The sequence below is a fragment of the Miscanthus floridulus genome, chromosome 1 (assembly GCF_019320115.1).
Source record: "Miscanthus floridulus cultivar M001 chromosome 1, ASM1932011v1, whole genome shotgun sequence".
NCBI lineage: Eukaryota > Viridiplantae > Streptophyta > Magnoliopsida > Poales > Poaceae > Miscanthus > Miscanthus floridulus.
The window spans coordinates 66,816,026-66,826,787 of NC_089580.1; the positions used below are offsets into that span (position 1 = coordinate 66,816,026).

The window sequence follows — 10,762 nt, forward strand, 5'->3', positions numbered from 1 at the left end:
GGAATGGGATTGAATCCAGGCCAGGATTGATCCACAACCGAACATGCCCTAAGAGGGAAAATATCCTGAAATTATTATGTAGGAACTTTTGTTTTCTATATATAATTAGCAATAGGAACGCTATTTGAACGGCTCCTGCTCCAGGCTTAGACGACTCGAATCTGAGCTAGTGGAGTTACCCAAGAAACCTGTACATGAAAGTCAACTTTTTTTCTCGAATTTGCAAAAGGTATGCGCGTCATTGTATTAATATTGAAAAAGAGAGTTTTTACAACAACGCACCACGAGGCGGGTGAACTAGGAGGGGCCTATGATTTTACAATAAATTTATCCCCGCCTAGCATACTTAGTACATGGCGACTACTCGTGCAAGAGACAACCTAGCTTAGCCATCCCGGCATCGATCCACTGGTCTGCCACATGCCTGATGTGCTTGAGGATTTGCATTACCGTGGACGAGGCTTGGCGGAAGCATCTTCCGTTCCTTTCCTTCCAAAGCATGAAAGTCAAAGTCTATGAAACGGATTAAGCATGATGCCGCGTTGCTGGGGCGTAATTAAGTGCTATTACATGGTTACAATTGATGCTTCTGCGTCGAGAAAAGGATAGGCTTAACCTAGCCTTAAATGTCTAATAGAAGAATCATGGTGGGTCTTGGTTGTTTAGAGTTGACCTTGCATTGACATATTCCAAGTCTTCACTGGTTTTTGATTGGTAAGCGTTTCCTTCAAAGCTTTCTATTTATGAGGTCCCTATGCATTTGCAGCCATCTTCTCTTTTGTACCTTTGAGCATCCTTCCATTTCCATACCTCGTGAGAGCAGAGCATCATACATTCATTCCTCAGGAACTCAATCCACTCAATGGGTGATGCTTTACTCTCAGCCTTTCTGCAAGGCCCTTTTTCAGGCCATCGCAGAATTTTTGAAGGAGCAGCAGTCTGAACATCATCTTGAGGAAAGGAGGGAACATATGTTTTGTCAACTGGACATGATTCAAGCTATCCTTGGAATAGCTGAGAAGAAGACACAGCTTTCTGAGTCAGAGGAAGCGTTCTTTGCCAGCCTGAAAGATGCTAGCTACCATGGGACGGAGGCATTGGATGAGTACTACTACGAAGTTCAACGCCGCAAGGTGATCCACCATTTTGCCAATTTGCGTAATAGCCCTGTAACTTCTGTCTTGAATCCTCTACGTATACAGTTTAGGCATGACATGGAAAAGAAGATTAAGGATTTCGCCGAGAGAATTGATAGTATCAGAAATATACATGAAATGTACTCGGCCTTCCAAGCACGTGGTGGTGGGCATGAGCCGAACCTCCCTGCTTCCTCCAACCGTGGTGTGTGGTCGACATGATGATCAGGAGAAGATTCTAGAGATGCTTCTTCAATCTGATCTGAAGCCCACCAATGTTGCAGCAGTCTTGCCAATAGTGGGGGAGGCTTATATCGGGAAGACAACTGTGGCTCAGCTAGTCCTCAATGCCGCGAAGCACTTTGAGTTGAAGCTGTGGGTTCATGTGTCACATGAGTTCAATATAGAAAGGATCACTTCATCTATCATAGAATCCATAGAAGGCCTTCCATTTCAATGTGATAACCTCAACACCCTCCATACGAGGCTGGAACGGCTGTTGCGAGGAAGAAGGTACCTCCTTGTCCTGGATGACTACTGGAATGAGAACTGGCAGGACTGGGATAAACTCAAACGTTCACTTCTCAGCGGTGATCCAGGAAGCAAGATAATAGTGACAACAAGGAGTGAAAATGTTGCTCGACTTCTTGGTACATTGGGTTTGGGTCCACATAAGTTGCAACATCTAAAAGAAGAGGACTGCTTGTCATTATTCAGCCAGTGCGCCCAAGGCACAGAGCATCAAGCACATAATTCTGGAAATGTCCTAGACACAAGGTACTTTTTAGATCCTTGCTACAACTTTACTTTATTTTGTAACAGAAAAAATGTAAACGTATTTTGAGTAGAACAATCAGAAATGTAAAAAATTAGGCACCTGATAATCTCTCTGTTATTTGCAACAGTCCAGCAAGATAGGTCAGGGTAGTAAAAGGAATTCTTCCTTTTATAGATCATGTGTGGCATTATGCATTTATACTTCAATTGTGTTACGACTTACGACAACGTTTGTTTTGGCAGACTGAAGGAAGAAGTTCTACGGAAGTGCAAGGGTGTACCCTTCATAGCAGCAAGTTTAGGACACACCATTAGACTGCACCAGGAGAACGACAGAAGCAAGTGGGTAGATATTTTGCGAGAGGAGAAATGGGATTCCAGTACCAGTCATTTCAACAAAGCCCTACGACTGAGCTATGTACAGCTAGATTACCATCTCAAGCCTTGTTTTGCATACAGCTCCATTATTCCAAAAAAGTTTCAGTTTGATAAGCAATGGCTTATCAAGCATTGGATGGCTCAGGACTTTATACCTCACACCAGCGACGAAACAATTGAGGACACTGGAAGAGCTTACTTCAGATCTTTAGTTAGTCAATCTTTTTTCCAGATAAGACATGTTGACCGCACTGGAGAAGAACACAGATACATCTTGTCAGAAATGATGCACGATCTTGCTTCACATGTCTCAGGTGCGGACTGTGGAAGTTATGTGATGGGACAACCTTACAACATTCCAGAGAGAGTCCAGCATTTAACAGTAGTCTTCAACAAGGATGTGAGTGAAGACATGTTTCAGGTGATTTCCTGTGGCAAGTTCTTGCACACATTGATAGCTTTGGGTGGTTCTGAGGATTTGAATCTAAAGATCCCTGATGACATTGATAAGAAATATACAAGGCTACGAGCTTTAGATCTAAGTCATTTTGGTGTAACTATTCTGCCTAAATCGATAGGAAAACTGAAGCATCTTCGGTGTCTCCAGCTTCAAGGCACCAAGATCAAATGCTTACCCGAGTCAATTTGTGTCCTATACAATCTCCAAACACTGGGACTCAGAAACTGTTATGATCTGGAAGAGTTGCCACATGATTTAAAGAGCCTTTGCAACCTACGTCATATTGATCTGCTAATGACTCGTGATCCTCGCCACAATGTCTGCAGCTTGAGGTGTATGCCCAAGGATATAGGGTTGCTGACGAATCTTCAAACCCTGTCAAGATTCGTCATAAGCGAGAGGTCTATTGTCCACACCCACAGAGGTGGTATAGGGGAGTTGGCCAAGTTGAACGATCTCCGTGGGGAACTTCTCATTTCAAATATGCATCTTGTGAAGGATGTGCAGGAAGCCCAACAGGCTCAATTGGCTTCCAAGCGGTTCCTCCAGAAGCTGGAGCTTTCATGGAGCAACGAAGCTGAGCAAACAGTTGGGACACCCACCAGTATCGGGTTGGCTTCCAAGAAGATTTTCCAAAAGTTAAAGCTTTCCTCTAGCAGCAACAATAATGAAGAAGCTGATGAGAAAATATTAGATCACATAAGGGCACCCACCAGCATCAAGGAGCTTACCATTTCAGGTTACACCGGCATGGCATGCCCTAGCTGGCTTGGTTCTGCTTCTGCAGGCTACACGAACCTGGTCACTGTGAGCCTGTGATTTTAAGAGGTGTGGGGCTCTTCCTTGCCTTGGGTTATTATCTCATTTGGAAAATCTCCATCTCAAGGGTTGGGATAGCTTGGTCTCTATCAGCTGCAGTGAATTTTGTGGTGGCTGCTTTGGGGAAGATGGAGTACGGAAAGCTAGCTTCCGATCACTAAAGAAGCTGCATTTGGAGAGGATAGGACAGACTGCAACGTTGGGATGGGGATGGGAAATGTGCCCTCCCTAGTCTTCTTGAGCTTGTTCTTGAGAATTGCTGCAAGCTGGAACAAGTGACTCACAGCCTTCCTTCACTGACGAAGCTAACAGTGGAAGGGTCAATTCATTTTCATGGACTTCGGAATTTCCCATCTCTGAAGCACGTGAACGTAAATGCAAGTGGCAAGTGGATATGGGGATCATGGCGCAAACTTTCTTCTCCTATATCCATCACCCTTTGCAAAATGCCTACAGTGAGCTTCCCCTCGCCCTCAGAAATTGGACAATTGCATAAATCTTTACAACGCCTTGAAATCAGCCACTGCGAGCAACTGCAGTATATACCAGAGGATTGGCCACCATGTAATCTGACTCACCTCTCTGTGAGGCATTGTCCTCTGCTTCGTGAACTGCCATGGGGCATAGAACGCCTGGAAGCATTGGAAGACATGGAGATTGTTTCTTGTGGGAAGCTTACTTACCTTCCGAACATGGATGGTCTTCATTCGTTAATAAGACTTGAGATTTCAGACTGTGGTTCCATTGAGTCCCTGCCAAATAGAGGCCTGCCTAGCTCAGTGCAGGTCGTGAGCATTAACAACTGCCCTCTGCTTGCACGGTCTTGCATGAATGAGGGAAGTGCGGATCGTGCCAAGATCAAGAGGATACTAGTATGGATTGATGGACATGAAGTGTCTGCTTCTGCTGACTTGTAAGTAGCTAGCCCAGCTTGCTTTGTTATCCCGAGTCCCGACAAAGATCTATAAAAATACTGAAGTACTTCGCGCTGTGTTCTTTCTCTGAACACGATGTAGCAAACTTGAAGATCAATGAAACTTCCTTTATCGAAAACAGAAGTGTTGTGTTCTTTCTCTTCTGTTGTTCTTGCATCATATAAGCATCCTGAAGATACTCTTCATACATTCTGAAAATACTCTTCTGATCCTGGTACCACTAATTTCAGGTTTCTCTTTTAGAGCATGTACAGCTCATAGATAGAGGTGTTTTAAAAATTTTAAGGAGGGAAGGCAAGAGTTTTGCCACAGTTTTTATTAGCCGATAGCAAAAATAAAAAGAGCAAAACAAACATACAACTAGTCAGTGAAGCCACTAATCATAAAAGGGAGAAGAAAGGAAAAAAAAACTCTATAAAGGACTGCAAGAACAAAAAATGTCAGCCGAGAGGAGGATCGATACTAAACAGGGCTTGAGCTGACTCAGTAAAGTTCACTGAGGCTGTTACAAAACTACCGAGTTTCTACTAAAGATGGGCTGGAGCCAAAGCCAAAAGGTATTGAAGAATATATATCATCTTTGCACGGCACAACAACTTGTCTTGGAGTTAGCACTTTTCTGCTCAACTCATATCCCATCTTTCCAAATGTTTCACTGGAAATAGACCATGTCACCATGATCCCATCAGAATTGCCTTTCTGGCTCTTGTCAAATTTACTCCTACAGCTGGAGTTCTCACCATCACCACGACAGGCAGTCTGACCATAAGATGATCGATGTTCGATGACGTACAGCTTGGTTGGCGTTGATGACAGTTATGTCCAACTGTCGATCTCCAGCAACTGAACTTCGGCGAGGTAGAGTATGTGCCCGCCTTGGTGCCGGGCAGCGAGCACGGCAGTGATGGCTGCCCTTCTGCTTTGTTCGTTCAGATCGATGGACGTCTTCTACCATGGAAGTTGGAACCCAACGATGGTTATTAGGGCAGGAGCAGTGGCGGATCCAGAAACCGGGCACGGGGGGCTAAATAACAGAGAGCTAAACCTCACTAGCCATACACTAGTAGTAGTCTAGTAGATGTAATAAATATAACATAGAACACAATTAACAATATCAATTTCAACGTGCTCAATTAATCGTATAACATTGTAGATAGAGAAATAGCAAAGAAAGAGCATCGAATGACCAAAATTTTTTATATGTGCGATCGGCAATCAATTATTACTAGACATTGGCATAATGGCAATGTCATTCATAAAAAATTAGACACTGAACTATAGGAACAAATATATACGGGTCTTACTATGAGCTGGGATGGGCTGAGCTAGCAGAGGGCGCCGGAGCAGTGTCGCTGGAGCATGGGTGGCGCCAGGCGCCCAGGCGCTAGGCGCGGGAGGCCGGCCGGCAGCGGACTGCAGCAGGCGGGTAGCCCGGGGCCTGGCAAGCGTAGCCCCGAATCAGTATCACGGCGGACGCAGAGTGGAGGCGGCGACGGGCGGATGGGGCACGGACGCACGGTCGGTCCTCCTTGCTCGAGACGGGGCGTCGGCCGGCGGCGCCGAAGTCGCGGTCGCGGCCTCGGGGGGATGGGCCGGGGTGACTCGCGAGTCGCCACAGCCGGCACCGGCAGGGGCTGGCGCTAGACTGAGAGCAAATCGAGACCGGCCCGAGCCCGCTGGGTTTTGGCCCTCCGATAGACCGTGGTGGATAGGACCTAGTCAGAGATTTCACTGTATAGAAAAATTTTTTCGGCCCGAGCATGGCATGAAATATTTATCTTAGCTATTTTAGACTATAAAACACGATGGTGACCCGTCCAGGCCCAGCTCGAAAAACTAGGCCCAACTCGCTATAACACCTCGGGTGTTTAAATATTAAAATCTAACATGTCATCATATGTATTACAAAGTATTTGGCATTTGGTGAAAACTTTGATATACATTTACTAAAACAAGTTTACATTTGTGTAATGAGTGTTGAATTGTATTGTTTGACTCAAGTTCAAAGTTTGTCTGGGTTTTGATTTTTTCGAGAAAACCCCGCTTTTCAGCATTTAAATCCTACCCTAAAAATCCATTTCAAAATCTAAGCATATTTTAGGGTTGGGTCCAAAAGCAAAAGTGTAGAGCTTAACAAGTTATACAAAGTTTATTTTTGGAGTTTTTCAAGCTGTTTAGAAAAATTTGGAGTAATTCAAAAAGGCGTAATTCGTTAAATATCCCCTATTTGAATTTAAAAGATCATTTCAAAATCTAGACCGAATTAGGAGATGGTTATAAAAGCAAAGTTGTAGAACTTTTGATTTTGAACAACTTTTGTTTTTGGAGATTTTTGAGTTGTTATGAAAATTTGAGAGTAATTTGTGAATTTTGGCGAATGGCAAACTTGTAAATATTGTGAACAGTGTTCACCGCCGAAGCTACATAGCCGACGACCGTCTTCGGCGTTCCAGGCGCGCGCGTGGCGGCCTTGGCTTCGCGCTGGCGCGGGAAAGGCGTCGCCGTGGCTTCTCCTTGCTTCCTTGGCCGCCCTATAAAGCTCCGACGCTGTCGTCGTTGTTCTTCCTTCGCCCTCTGTTTTTCCCGACGTTGCCGATCATCTCCGGTGAGCCCTCATCGTCGAACCAGTGCCTCTGCCGTTGCAGCAAAGCATCCATTAGCTCCGCCTTATCCTTACGCGCTCAGCCAACCCATCAATTCAGCTTAATTTCGCTGGGAACCGCCACTCGTCGTGTTTCTTCTCCACGGCCGGCAGCCCCGCCGTCGAGCCCGCGTCGCCGTGGCCAGCGCGCTACGGTGAGTCTCTGCCCTTGCCGAGTCTTGCTTCGGCTTCGCCGCAATGATGTAGTGCTTTATGACCCATTGATTTCTCATTTTGACCACCACAGCTACCGGAGCATCGCCGTCGTCGAAGATCGCTCCGCCGTGACCGCTGTCAACGTCGACCCATGTCATCGTAGCTTATCCGGTCTCGTTCTGTGCTCCAACGTGTTCGTGGTGAGCTACTGGACCTTCCCATGCCCTCTGTTTCCCCATTTTCGGCTTTGTTTCGCCGGCGTTGTGTCGCCGTGCCACTGCAGCCGCCATGGCCGGCGTAGTGCTCGGTCCAGGCAGTAATTGGTCGTGTTTGTGCCATAAATCGGTGCGCCGTGATGTAGTGATCATGTTAGTGCATTCGCCGTCGCCGTTGCTCTCGCCGTCGTCGAGATATCGTCGGTCAGCGCCATCATCGCCGTAGTCAAAGCGGGAGGAAGGGGATGACAGGTGGGGTCACCATGTCAGTGACTGTAGTTCAAAAATGGATTTTTCTATTTTCAGCTTTGAATGAATAGTGTCTATTTTTGTTATTTTTGTGTAGATTTATTTAGAGCTCCAAAAATTATGAAAATTTTTGTGTGACTTCTCTGTGATGTAAAGTATTTAATAAAAATATGAAATAATGTTTTTCAAGTACTTTTTGAATGTGATAAAAATTACTCAATTTATTAATAAATGTGTTTCCATGATTTTTCTAGGCTTATTTACTTGTCCAAAAATTATGAGATTTGTTTTGCCACTTAGTTATCATGTAATGAACATTTACTAAAATTTTAAGCTCAATTAGAATAAGTTGATTTATTTCATAATTTTGAATTAAATAATTAATTCATAAAAGCAAATAGTAACCTTTAATGATTTAGGTTTTGTTTGTAATTTTGGATTGAGTGATGACCTTGGGTCATTTGTTGATAATGATCCTTGGCAGTTGATGTATGTGTTACGAAAAAGATTTAGTTTGTTTGACTTACAACTGTACCACGAAGGAAAGTTGTATTCAAATTGTTAATTTTTGTATCCATCATCGAGCATTGTATTTTCGTATTCCGCATCATGTTAAACATGGCATTATTATTATGTGTAGTGAACGAAGGTGAACACGTGGTAGTTAATCAAGCTGTTGAGGAGGTTAATCCGTCTGTTGAGGTCGGATCGAATACTTGTGTGACGTCGCAGGAATCGGACTTTTCCGTCAACGAAGGCAAGCCCCTGATGCATACAACCCTACCTTGTGTTTTATAAATTGATTTCGCTTTTGCTTTCCGTTACTGCATTAAGTGATTAAGAGTTACGTAAAAGCCTAATTGGTGCATTACCACCCTTGTTATTCCATATTTACCATATTACCAGTTTTAAACTCGTATATGCCTAGTTTTGCTTAGCTATGCGTAGAACGATGAAAGTCGGGTGACTACCTGCCACCTGCAAGTTTTAAATGGGACATTGGTTAATTATGATAGCATGTGATATGGGAATGTGGAGTAATAAATCTAGACCGGGCGGACTCGGTGTGTGTGAGCCACAAGACATGGAGGCCTTGTGAGCAGGTTCTTTCCGCCTGTGTCGATTAAGGCACGTCCGTTGTTGAATTGCATGAGGTGAGAATTTGTAGTACTAACCACATACTCCGGTAAGCCTGAACTTGGCAATTCTATTACGAGAATGGCTACTCGCGCACTGGGAGTGGAGAGATGGCGGGAATAGCGTGTACCCACGTGGCCATGGGCTGGAATGGTGGAGTACTGTATTCTCGGGTGGCGCGGACCCGTTCTTGTTTTAGAGGATCCGAGGGTAGGTTGGTATATGTAGGTCGGGGACCTGCATATGTCGTGTGGTCTGGAATCCCCAGCTGGGTTGTTTAATCGGTTCGAATCGTCGTTGCTCCTCGGTTATGGAGACTCAACTCACTGTTCATCATCGTAGTATTAATAACTGGAACTTGAATAAGGCTTGTGAAGGTGTTGGATATGAAGTTTCATGATCTCAGTGCGGATCGTGTCAGCTTTGTATATAATTCTTAAGAAGTTTTCTATATAAAGAATTTTGTTAAAAGAGCTTTTACGCAAAAGAACTTTGATCATTGTTAAAGCCATACCTTGAATCCCATGAGCCTGCATTCCTAAGTTCTATCAGTTTATATTTCAGTTAAGTCTTGTTGAGTACTTTTGTACTCAGGGTTCGTTGACCCTTGTTGCAGGTGAGCCTCATGAGCAGATCTGTTTTGGATCGTGCTGCATGACTATCGTTCGTTCTGACGATGAGAAGTAAATGTGTGATCTTGGGCAGGATGTTTATTTTGTGTGTTATGTATATGTTAATTATGCCACTCCACTACTACTATGGTTTGTAATAATTATCGAACTTAGTTTGTAAGGTTTGAAACAACTGGTTTGTAAACTATGTTATCGTAAGACTTCCGCTGTTTTTACTCTGGTACTGTTATTTGAATAAATGTTGTAATACTGCATTGACTCCTGTAACGTGATCCTGCTCGGAAATCGTGGATGATTCGGGGTTCCCCGAGGACACCCGACAGACTTCTTAAGTTACCAGGAACATATGCATTGTTGTCAAAGGTCGTTGGACAGTGACAAGTGCATGTGGGTCCTATAATTTAGGAGGTTCTGCCACAGAATGGTATCAGAGCGATCGTTACAAGATTTTTGTTGTATTGTTTTACAAAAACTTCAAAATGATTTGGGATGAACTAAATTTAACTTGATAATTTGGTCCAAATTGCTTCTGACTTATCTTATTTCTTTCTCACCATTCCGTATTTGATTAAAAAGGTTTTGTGTGGTGGAGTAGTAATATTACTATGCCCTATATAAAAATAAATGTTATTTATGTGCGTTATTAACTTTGATGTTTTTGTTCGTAAGAACGATTCATGCATCATGAATAATTCACTCGTTACTTCCTTCACCTCTTAGTCTGGAGTTGAGTAGTGAGTCTGGTTTGAGGAATGTAATCCATCTTAGCTACTTTTTGGATTTTGATCAAAGGGTCTTACTTGGATTAAATTGGTTTTCCTACAGTATGGCTCGTGCCAAGATGACGCCCCGTAAGTCCACCGAACCCAAAGGAGTTCCTCATCACCAACTTGCCCCTAGAAATGATGGTGCTAGCAGTAGCAGTACTAGGCCTGATCCTAGGCAGAGATACTAAGGGTTTCTATAGAGTTAGCACAATCTACTAGAGATAGGGCTTTAGATGTTATACAAATAGGAGAATTATAGGGTCAATTGAGGCATCTCACCACCGCGCATAGGAACTGCGAAAGCATGTTAGTTCGTACGGTGGAGGGAAGGAATGAAGCTTGGCATAGGGAAAATGTAGCTAGAGCTAGAACTCATGAGCTAGAATTCTATATAGAAGATTTAGAAGAACATAATACTTATCTACATGAGGAAGTTCATAGGCTTAGCAATCTACTAAAT

The 10,762-nt window shown here is 43.8% G+C and overlaps 1 long non-coding RNA gene and 1 pseudogene across 2 annotated transcripts; one reads left to right on the plus strand and one right to left on the minus strand.

The window, feature by feature from the left end:
- Positions 1-219: 219 nt before the first annotated feature.
- LOC136486164 (uncharacterized) lies at positions 220-6,128 on the minus strand. Of its 2 annotated transcripts, none has more exons than XR_010766692.1 (2): positions 5,810-6,128; positions 220-484 (listed from the first exon to the last, which is right to left on the minus strand). It is a non-coding gene; the product is annotated as an uncharacterized lncRNA (long non-coding RNA). The 2 variants fall into 2 exon arrangements; XR_010766689.1 differs by having other exon boundaries at positions 220-489.
- On the plus strand, positions 544-5,278 carry LOC136486154 (putative disease resistance protein RGA3; annotated as a pseudogene).
- Positions 6,129-10,762: the final 4,634 nt, after the last annotated feature.